Genomic DNA, 10,573 nt, shown 5'->3' with positions numbered 1-10,573 from the left:
CATGGTAGGCCTGTCGCACCACCTCCTAGCCGCACACCTCTCCCCCTGTCTGTCTCTCCGGACCATATTTGCTTCTAACACATGCAGGCATGTATACGTACTGTTCTCCCTACATATAGCCAGGTCGACTATAATTTGTTTTCCCCACGCACCGATACACTTACCTTGCTAGTTATGTCTCTCCCTTTCTCGGACACACGACGGTTTATCTTCCTATGTAGTTACGTATGCTTACCACAACCATATCGTCTCCCCTCATCATCCTTGCATACCTCCTGACCCGTCTCTCACACGCACGTGCATAGACAGACAGACATCCCCCACCCTCTCTTATTGATATTGCACTCGTACCCACCGTTTGTCTAGCAGGCCTCTCCCACCATTTGTGAGACACCACTCCACCACCAAGCCTCTAACGCTCTACCTTTGTCTTTCTCCCAACCTTATTCCTCTGCTACACATATCCATGGATGCCGATCGATCTCCCTCAATACATACCTAGGTCTCTCTCCTTCCCCACACATATACTAGTCGATCGGTCTCTACACCCTCCCCCCCCCTCCCACACACACACCGATAGTCGATCATTGTAGGTAGGTATCCATGCCACAGAGAAAAACTACACCTCTGCCCTCTCAAATTCTAGTAGGCCAGCCGCCCTGTAATCTTTGACGTGGGCAAAAACAAATTTGATGGCACTCTTTTTTGATCGCGCAGCCACACACTTCATCCATGTTTTCAATTCTATCGATATCTCGCATCCATGACTCTGTTTCACACACATTGCATATGTTATGTTTTTCTGTTTGAGATATCATCAACACATTGCCTCTGTTTCGCACAAACCATCTCTCTCACACCCACCCACATACGTACGTGCACCTAAAGAAGAGGTGCACGCAGGACGCATGTACTCACGTGGAGTTCGTTTCTGTACGGAAAGGCAGCCCACGTGATAATTTGACGCGTGTAGCGGTTGTTTACTTGAAGGAGGGTCGTGTTCCATGCCTAGATGGAACAAAGTTCGACTTGACGCATTAGTATTAAATAGAGTTATATATTCCTCAATGGCACGTACAGAATATAAAATGATTTCCGTGGGGAAAATGTAAAAATGGGTTTGTCTCTCGTCACACCATCTCACACAAGGCGGAAGTGGCCCCTCTCTCTCAGTGTTGGTCAGTGATCCGGCCGCATCCCGTCCGCCGGCGGAAAGGGAGGATGTGCATCGTCTCTCCATTTGACGGCGTTGAGGCAGCACGTCCCGATCTGCGGTACCTGTCGTTCTCTCTGACCAAGCTCTGGCATGGTAGGGCCTTCGCCACCTTCTCGCTACAGTATGGGAAGATCCCAGCCGCTGGTGCCCTCCTAGTAACATCCCGACGACCCTTAGGTACAACATCCTCCGGCCTTGCTCCACTGCCCATCTTCCCATGTTGTTGCATGTGGATCTTCTTTAGTTGTTTGCTTAAATCGTATCTCGGCCGGCGTACTTTCCATCTTGCAATCTCGTCCTCAAACCATTTGTGATAAACCACCATGTGCTATCTTTCCATTATTACATGGAATATGCTTCTGTTTTGTTGGCGTATTTTTCTTCAACTCGTGTTATTGGCCAGTAATTGTTTCCTTTCTACCTCCTTTTGCAAATAGGGCTATCCATTTTCACCTCGTTGCTATTGCGACCTTTTCGTGAACTTCACAAATCACTTTTTTCTTAAGAGTGTTTTGTGCAGTTCCGCCAAAATGTCACACGGGCAATGTTTTTACATTTCTGTGGGACTGCAGAAAGGGAGATTGGTTTTGCTATCCTCCTCATCCAACTCTGTGCCTAATCTTCTACAACAAGAAGTTAGTCCTAAAGAGAGATCGTAGAGGTGATCGGCTTCTATTTATGTGTGTTATGTTTCATCATCTAGTTCCACTATTATTGTAATCACACTGACTGGATATCTTTGCAAACAGGGATGGTCCGCTCAATTTTAGTGGAGCTGCACTAAATGATTGGATTGTGGCATCCTCCATACACCTCTTTTTTGGCTACAGAGCTGGGTCAAACTAGCTGCCAAGCACTGAACACTGTGCCAAGGAAATGGAGCCATGCCTAAGAACAGCATCGATCAATTATATTTTTTTCTTTATTTGTACACCTTCTCACAACTTTGTCTTCAGTTGTGATGTGAATATTGGCGCTGATCTGCGAACCATTGAGATGCATTAGCCATGGTAGCCATGGTAGTTTCATTTGTATTTGATGGAATGTTGTAACGAGATAATCTTGAGGCAAGACACATGAATCCTAAGTTGAAACCTTTTTTTCCCACAGTCATAGTTGGTCATAGTTGGAAAATCCAAAGAAAACCAAGCATTGGATCAACTCTTTTAGCACTCAGATTGTTGTTGCCTGCTCCACCTAGCCCACCTATATATCCGCTCACGTGTGATGACCACAGGAGCTATCCATTCAGATTGTATGTTAAAAAAATAAAGGTTGATAACTAATGCGGCAAACTTCAAAAAAAATAACTAATGCGGCACCTCGGGCCAACGCGGCCAGATCACATTTTGCACGAGAAATTACACACCATGTTTCATTGACATGTGGTCCCGTTCCAAGATGTCAGTGAGACGATGGCGAGTCCTTTTCTACTAGTATTTCTGAACGGACGTGTAGGCCGGGGCGCCTCTTCGTGTATCGTGGCAAACTGACAATCGTCCACCAACTCTTCGCCTTTCCCTCTCGATTGGAGTTGCTGTCGCACGCTCTTCCTCCCTCCTCCATTTGCCTTCACCCTTCCTTCTGCCATTGTTCGATCGTCTTCTCCATGGAGGGAACTGGCCGGAAATGACCCCGTTATTCTTGCCCCAATCTGAAAGATGACGTGTGGAGGAACTCATTGATCGGAGCAACGTCATCACCTCGGCTAGCATGGCAGGTTCGTTCAAGACCATTCTCGACTCAAGTAATAACATCATTACAAGGAACCCAAGCGTGCAGGAGCGGTTTGATCACCCCTATCTTCATCGCCGTGACCCTGATGACTGGCGTAGGGACGACGGAGGCCTCACCTTTTTCAAGTTGATGCCGCTTGATAATGATACGTATGATGTTAAGATGCCATCGCTTGAGGGCAAGGATTGGGCAGGCGCAAATGGAGATCGAGTTGTTTATATTGGGTAAAACTGCGGGTGGGAACTTGTGAATGTGTACACTCATCACCGGGTTCCACTTCGAAAAATCTCAGCAAACTGCCAAGAGGTTGAGCACACCGGTATTCTACGCACGTTCAAATACGATCGTGGTGACTGTCTTCTATGGAAGATAGCAATTTGTTGAATTCCCAACCGCTCTTGGAAATACAAGAACCATGAAGTTGTTGCTATCTTCGACAAGCTTGTTGCTGTCCTTTGTGGTTCGACTCGATGGATATTGCTCAAAAATTAGTTTCTATACACAGATGTGTACTGTGATGCAATTCAATATGAGGGTCTTGTGTTTGCTTCCACCACTCATGGCACTGTTTTTGCATGGGATCCTCGTAGTTTCGGTACATTTGTCTTCCACTGTAATTATAATTGTTTCATCCACATGCACGCGGGTTAGCAAGTTTCCCTTTACTAATTAACCTTCTTCTTGTGTTTCCAAGGTCCTGTGAACATTCCACCACCTATACTTGAAAAAATTTATAACCAAGGGGGAGATGACAATGGTGATGATCACGAGCATGAGGACGAGCGGAACTTATATACTCAGTGGCGCCTGGCAACTAATTCCGATGGATCACCTCTTCTTGTCTGTATACAACGCACTGAGTTTGTTACTACTGAGGGAGCACGTGTTGTCTCCCATGGTCGCACTCTCCAGACCTATTCCAACACTCATTGCATGATATTCGGGATGGATACTAGTATGCTAGTGCCAACACCTTCTCCCTAGTACAGTATTGATAGTCTTGGAGAAAACTCGCTCTTCCTTGGACAAAACTATCCGATGATGGTGAAAGGCGATCCAACTACTGTTGACACAACGTTACTACCCTTTATGAGAAGCAACTATATCTATACCTCAGACATTTGGCTGGTTCCCTACCCTGGTACTGATATAGTTGGCCACTTCAGCCTGGATGATCAGTCCTGCGTTGGTCTCGAGGTTGACAATAGATGGCCCGTCCCAGAGAATCACTTGTGGTTCAAAGCAAGTGTTTCCAACACCGAGGATTGGTTGAGTTGAAGTTCATTTCATTGCTTGTTATTTGTTGTGTGATGAAAACTTTAGTATTTATAATGTATCATCATTGTCGTTGTGGGTTGATGACTTCTTCTATGTAATAAAATGATATGCCTGTGATAAACTTACTAAATTAATGAATGGCTTTCGAGTCACTTCTCTGAGTGAGTGTTGCGATGAGGCAAAAAAATATTTTCCGAATACATAATTATACATGCATTGCAACAGGTTATCGGATGACGCCAATCAACAATAGTAGTACACTATTTGTACTAGCTTCACATGCTTCGCGCGTCGGGCGAGTGTTTTTACTATAGCTGCGAATCCCATCATCCTAGGTCCTCGGATGAGTCCAGTAGAAATTGCATTCTGATGTTTGGGTTCAAACTTTCAGAACTGCTGCACTATCTCTACGTCTACGTATATGTAATACAACAAGTTTTAAACTTGAGACCAACCACCCACCCTCACAAAGAACACTTTTTAACCTAGCACAGACTCCAGGAAATTTGGCCACAGTGTGAGGTGGGCCATATGTTAATGTGTTCGCTGTACGTAACCAGCACCTCGAATCCTTGATACTACTGGTACTATATAAGTAGCAGGAGTAGTAGGGTGGCATGGGCCAGAACAAGCATTGACGTCCAGGAGTATGTCACACGCCACCAGCACGACTTCCATCTGACACCATATTTCCTGGAGTCGGTGCTAGAGCAATCTCCTCAACCTCGTCGTTTCTCTAACTTAGCCATCGCGCGGCGCGCGAGGTGGGGGTTTGCTGATAGTCGGTTTCCTCAACTGCGGTTCCACTTGTAAGGCCAACTCCAACGCACGACTCTAAACGGACCTACGTTTTGCCCGGATTATGTCTGTTTGGGTAGGGAAATGGGGTCGTATCCGGGCCATTTCTCGGATGCGGTGGCCGTGCACCGAATGCGCGGACGCATCCCGGTCGTGTACATTTTTCTTTGCAAACACATATCTTTTTTTCATCATTGATTTTTTGGTACATGGAAATACATCACCAAAATTTTGACTACAAAAGCAAGACCAAAGAAAACAAGAACCACAAGAATACATTTTAGAAGATATCCAACTTCCATAACTACTCCTATAAGTTGGATTAGTGCCTTCTCGATGCATTCATTGTTGATCTGTGGAGGCTCGATCTTGCGTGCTTCTTTCTTCTTCAAGTGTAAAGAAGTAGACGTTGCTTCCTCGCATCCAGTCTCATGTCTAGCCTCTATTCTATCAATAAGTGCACTAGTCTCATCTCTAGCCTATATGCTAGCTAAAAGTGCTAGAACATCTACTACATTGCACTCTATCAATATATCGATGTACTCTTCTTCCCAATACCAAAACTTCCATCCATTCTACACAATAAAATTTTAAGTTAGCACAACTAGTCTAATCCGAGAGCACAATCGAAGATTTGGTCGGGTTCTTCCTCCTTTTGCTAACACGTGGGACATCCAGCATCCAGGTCGTGTCATGCAAGAAAATAGAGTGGTAGTTGAAGCCACGTGATGTGCATCTTGGGTTAAACTATAAATAGAATCTTACTACTCTTGAGTAACTCCAATAGCGGCCACCGAAGATCTTTATTGGATTATTTTTTCATCACCAGCATGTCAAGGTGAAAGATGTGCAGGTTCAGTGGGTCCTCTTGCATTTTCTGACATGTGGGACCACATATGAGCAAACAGACGATGGGCTCCGCGCGTATGCTGGCTGGCTAAGAAGAGAGATAGAGGAGGGCTGAGCACGGACTCCAGGAAATTTGTTCTACGTAACCAGCACCTAGATATTCGCATGTGTTTGTTTCTAGAATAAAAAAAAGGAGGTACCCTTACTTATGTTACTCCCACTACGCCTAGCCTAAGGTTAGTAGGTGACCTTGCACTTGCCTCTTCGCCTCTTCTGCAAGTCGATGGTTCTACAGTAGTACTTCTGGCAATCTGACACCAAATGAACTGTTGCACATCCACCGCGTGTAAGCAAAAGTTTCTCCTTGTGCTGCGAGCCACCACGCACGCGTTGGCGAGGGAGAAGGCATAATAAAGCTTCTCATCATTCTGCAAGTTGACGGGACACATCAAAGTTATTTAGTATGTACTCTCTCCAAAAAGGGCTGACCATGTCATGGCTACCATCCCGTGCACCGTAGTTGAGTACATGCACTATTCATGTGCCATCGAGGAGAAAAAAATATTGCATAGTAGGTGCCATCGAAGTGCACGACTCACTTACGCACTTCTTATCGGGTTATCTCCATTTTCTTGCATGCCACATGCACCTTGATGCTTGATGTCTCGCGTGTTGGGAAAAGGATGAACAAAGCTCACGTAAAAGAAAAGAGTTGAAGAACATAGATTCCCGACGACCGAGAAGGAGCAAGCAACCTCGCGGTGGAGCATATACAAGGAACTTTGCACGTTTTCCCCTGTTTTTTGCCGCCTGCCCACCTATAAACAATTAAAAGAACATGAACTCTTCGCTAACCACTAGAATCGATACATCAGGATGCTAAGTTGAAGATGTTTTATAGTTTATATTGATAACCACGCAACAAGCCACGCATGTACAGGACGCATGCAGCCACGCATGTACACATGCCAACGCACTAACTCCATCCGATCCAACTCATGCACATAAGCGCACGACATGGAGCATACAACGCACGTACACAACACGTGCATGCACACACACTCGGCCGCAGAATGCACATGAATAACACAGGCATGCACACACACTCGGGTGCATGGAGGCATGCGCCATCTGCGGTGACGTCCAGTTTGTCGTGCTACGGCAAAGCTCGCACACAACGGCGCCTACGCATCTCTTGCAGCATCTCTTTGCCATCATTGCTCAACGACTAGTCGGACACAAAGGTGACCGCAGCCTCGGCCTTAGAGCTAGCATTGATGGAAAAACACGCACGTTGAACGCACACGAGCACGTACGGAGTGCCCACGACGTGGTGCGTCCACAGTCGCCTCTACTCCTTCTGCGCATGTTGTCTATCAAGGCGGTTGCATGCCTAATGATGATGTGGGTGAGATCTTCTAGTACTCAGATGATGACGAGGAAAATTATGAGACACAAGGTAACGTACACCGTCAAGGTCCACGGTCAAAGGGGTGCTAAGTGCTAAGTGCTTAGATGTGCTTAGATGAGTTGCTAACTGCATTAAATGGCTTAGTAACCCAAGTCTTCAACGCATAGGTGCTTAGTTTATTGTTGCTAAGCTTGCTTCATTTAATTAGCTATAGACTCAAAACTATCTTTCCACCATTTCTTCCTGCAGTCACTAAACTAGTCTCTCTCTTCTTAATTAACTTGCCACATCATATTATATGCCTACATGGCAGGCTTAGCAGCTCTACATGGTGGAGCACTGGGAGAGGCCAAGGCTGGTCATAGTGGGGAGTAACTTATACTGTAACATATTACTATGTTACTCTAAACATCTCTATAAACCGGAAAGGATGGAGTAGTAACATAGACTAGTGTCATATGCAGACTATGGGAGACATGACATTTCCCTGTCGGGACCGATCCCAAGTTGGCTTCTCACCTTCTTGGCCCAACAAAAAACCCCTCCCCCCTCCCACGCGTGCTTCCCGCCCGGCGCCAGCTGAGCCCGCCGCTCCACATTGATGGCAAGTCAGGGCGACGCGACCTCTCACTGCTTCCGCCGTTGAAGTGGTGCGCCGACCGAGGGCACCGCCTGCTGCACGCTCGACATTTCAGACTACACAGTGGAGAGTAACTTTAGAGCAAGCACTACAATTAGATGACATAAGCAGGCTGTAAGGATTTAAATATAGTATTTGTGCTTAGTTAAAGGAGAGAGAAGAGGAGAGAGAAGAGAAGTGGATTGTAAACTTGTAGCCGGTTGTAGCAGGAGCCCCAACATACTTTGTGAGACAAAAGGTGGGTCCATTATTAATGATATAGTATTTATACTAAAGGGACTAATGGACGCCTTAATTACTCCGTTTTTTTAGACAAACCTTCGTGGGGCTATTATTGACATGGACGTGGGGTTTGGGGGCCAAAGGCCTACTATTATACTTGGTCTTACTCGCACGACCGACCTGACATGCTCTACCCTAGCCGTCGCTGTATCATATGGTTTCGAACCGTTCCAAATCTTAGCGCCGCCATGCAATTCTTCTCCAGCCCTCCTTCCAGTGTGCACCGCGAAAAGGGACAGCAGTCCTCCAAATCCCTCCTTTTGTGATCCTGTACGGGAGAGGGGCGATCAGGTTTTTGGGGAGCACACTCCTGTGACTGCTGCCAGCGACGACTTCTTCAACGACAGCCTTCTTCCCTGACCTCGGTAACCTCTTCATCAATGACATGAGTGACAACATCAACCACTGCGGTTATTCTCCCGCTGTATAGTATGTGATTCTGTCCTCCTGGTTTAGTCCGCATCATTACTTCGATGTTTGCAATTGTCACCATGATCTATTTACTGCTGATTCAGATTAAATATCATAGTAAATTGCTCATATATTCAACAATCCAATCCAAAAACCTGATTATGGGCAATTTACTCCGAGTGGTTTTGTTGCACTTTTGAAGCCACCTACTTTTAAGGGGGTGCAATATAAAAGGTGGCGCATAAGAGTAGTATATTGGTTTCAGATCATGTACTGCTATGACGCTAAGGGTAAGCATCAGGGCGATCTTAATCCTACACAGCAGAAAGCTTTTGAGAACATGGACACCCTCTTCAAAGCCGCCCTGCTGAGTGTTCTTGACGATAACATTGTGGATTCATATATGTCGTTTGATAGTGGCAAGGACATGTGGGCTGCGCTCGAGGCCACGTTTAGGCCCTCGGGCGCTGGCAACGAGTTGTACGTCATGGAGCAATTCTGTGACTACAAGATGACTGATGAGCGCTTTGTTGTTCTGCAGACTCATGAGATACAATCACTCTCTAAGGAACTTGAGTACTTTAAGTGTGTGTTGCAGAAAAAATTTGTTGTTGGGACCATCATTGCCAAGCTTCCACCTTCATGGAACGATTTTGCTACTTCTCTGAAAAACAAGAGACATGATTTTTCTGTTTTGGATCTCATTAGCACTCTTGATTTTGAGGAGAAGGCGAGAGCAAAAGACACACATGCTCGGGTCGCTGAGGGAGCTTCTAGTGCCCACATGGTACACGAGAAGAACTTCCAGCCCAACTAGCCCCAAAGCAACAAGAACAAATCTCAGGGGAAAGGCAAGTTTGATGCAAAGAACAAGCCGTCACATTCTACCAACTTCAAGAAGAATTCTCATAACGGGAAGGGATACAAACCTCAATTTTGGTAGCACCACACAAAATTTATATGGCTGCATCTACCTACTATCAGCTAACCTCATGGTGCTCCGGGTATTCCTACATTCGTAACTAGGTACAATGACCACTTCAATATGAAATTAGCGTATACGTATGTTGACTTGTTGAATGCAGTGCGGAACGATCCTGTCATGTGTGGAGGAGCAAACAAGCAGTGCAGCCGAAGGTGGAAATCAACCAAGGACTTATGAAATTATATATAATCTTCCTCAGGTAGGTCAGTATCCCCTTCGTCCAGATGATCGTGTTTTGTCATGCCGAGCTAATGATATGTGCTACTGTTTTGCAACACTGTTTAAGTATATCTATTGTTTTCCTATCTTTTCAGATTCAGGACAATGAATATGATTTCAGGGGAACTGCACAATATGGACTCATGTTGAGTCATCTCTATTGCCTCATGTGTTTGCTGCAAATGTGTCAGCATCAATTGCAAGATGAGGTAGCTAGCTAGTTGTGGAGTTGCCAACATGCTCAAAGTGCTCGCAACATTGAGAAGAAACAAGCATGCCCAGGAAATTAATGCGTGCGCAGGGAGGCCCTTTGCTTAGAGAAGCATCGACCGATTTTCTTTATTTCCACACCTTCTCACAGCTTTGTATTAGTTATAGTATGGTGAACCATTGAGATGCATAAACATGCTGAAATTTTGTTCTTCTGAATGTTAGTATGCATACCGTATCTTCTGAAGCTTAGTTTAATGTGAGTGTCTGCATCCAGTACCGCATCCTATAATTTGGTGGATGCACACAGAGAAAATAAATCTCCTTAATTTACTCCATAACCACCCTATTAAATAGGCCTAGTAACAAACCAGGCGCATGCAGTGGCCGGCGGGCACATGCATCTTGCATGCATGGCCAGTCAGCCAAGTCCATGCGCTAGCTCCAATGTAGCAACGCAAAATAAGAGAGCGGTTCTTGGTAAAAAGCGAGTACTTAGTGCAGCGAGCCTTATAAACACGAACGGCTCACTCTCCC

This window comes from Triticum dicoccoides, chromosome 3B (assembly GCF_002162155.2).
Source record: "Triticum dicoccoides isolate Atlit2015 ecotype Zavitan chromosome 3B, WEW_v2.0, whole genome shotgun sequence".
NCBI lineage: Eukaryota > Viridiplantae > Streptophyta > Magnoliopsida > Poales > Poaceae > Triticum > Triticum dicoccoides.
This window is presented reverse-complemented; position numbering follows the sequence as displayed.